Below are 1,504 nucleotides of genomic sequence, written 5' to 3'. Positions count from 1 at the left end.
TCCAGGAATTTTGTTAATATTCTCATCTCAACATTTAACATTAGTGTTATTTGCTTCTAAAAACATTTTCATATGACTTACCTCTTTTCAAATGAAATATTTTGTCCACATTTCCCATTATTTCTAAGGTTCTTACAGAAATATTCAATGCAGCAAGATGTAATTTTCCATCTCTAACTTTTTGGTGTGTTCAGTAGCTATATACTACTACATCTACAAGTTTCCTTTCTTTGGTAAGTTAAGATATGTTTACATAAGTGCAGATTCTTTAAAGCATGGCTGAGAGATGAGAGTATTCCATAATTAATGGAAAAGAACCTACATGCATACATATGACCTGGTTTTAATGTTAGATACTAGACATGTATTTTTTATGCTAATAAAAATTTGTGTGTTTAAAACAAAACAAAACAAAAAAAGAATATCCAAAGGCTTTGGTCTTCCGAGTTTTGAGAAACATGAGGATGTCAATAAGACAGTTGAAGAAATGAGTGAAAAAACATCAATGGGAAAATGGTGTTCGTAGCTGTGCACAGAAAAAAAAAAGTTGAATGCCAGGCTGAATTAAAATGGAAATTTGAGTAGCTAAAATAGCAGAGATTAGCTGCTGCCAGAGGGAACTCTAAATTAAGAACCTGGGTGACACCATTGATGAAGAAAAACTGAGAAAGGTGTTTTCTTTTTTTTGGATCAATAACCTGTACCACGGTGATGCTCACAGATAGGTGAAGTAAAGGGTTTGTCTTTATCTGCTTTTCTTTGCCTGATGAGGCTCCCAAAGCAGTGACAGAAATGAATGGTTGCATCATGGGCCCTAAAGCCCTGTATGTTACACTTGCACAAATTAAAGAAGAAAGAAAAACCCATCTTACTAAGCAATATATGCAGCATATTGCAGGCATGAGAATCTCCCCTGCCAAAGGATCATCAATCAGTTTCAGCCAACTCCTGGGGGGTTACTTCATGCAAGCAGTGCCCCAGGCTCAGAATAGACCCCCTTATTATACTCCTAATCAAATAGCCCAGATGACACCTAATCCACCATGGCAACAACTTGGGAGTCCTTAAGGCTTCCAAAGAGTGCCAAACTCCATTCTCCAGTCTGGCCCACACCCAACTTTTCTCTAACAGACGCCAGCCAGGCTTCTTGTGGTCTTTCTACTACATGTCAACGAGTGGGAATGCTCACTGCTGGGCAAAATTTATCTCCTAGACCCCTTGTAGCTACCGCTGTACCTACAGTTGTCCCTCTTTACAAATACGCTGCAATTGTCCAAAGCCCCAACACAGTTACCCAGATTTTGCAGACATCTCAGCCAGCATTCCATGTGCAAAGCCAGGAGCCCCTGAAAGCTTTCATGCTGGTTCCTGATCCTCCCCAGGGACACAAGTAGATGCTGGGAGAGTTTGTTCCTGTTGATTCAAACCATGCACAATAATTTAGTGGGGAAGATCACAGGTATGCTGCTAGAGATAGAAAAATCAGAACTGTTGCACATGCTGG

The 1,504-nt window shown here is 39.6% G+C and overlaps 1 pseudogene; it reads left to right on the top strand.

Annotated features, from left to right (window-relative positions):
* The first annotated feature begins 373 nt into the window (after positions 1–373).
* LOC144457618 (polyadenylate-binding protein 4 pseudogene) lies at positions 374–1,068 on the top strand (annotated as a pseudogene).
* The last annotated feature ends 436 nt before the right edge of the window (positions 1,069–1,504 follow it).

The sequence above is a fragment of the Phascolarctos cinereus genome, unplaced genomic scaffold (genome assembly GCF_003287225.1).
Source record: "Phascolarctos cinereus isolate Bilbo 61053 unplaced genomic scaffold, phaCin_HiC Scaffold_5;HRSCAF=322, whole genome shotgun sequence".
NCBI lineage: Eukaryota > Metazoa > Chordata > Mammalia > Diprotodontia > Phascolarctidae > Phascolarctos > Phascolarctos cinereus.
This window is presented reverse-complemented; position numbering and strand designations above follow the sequence as displayed.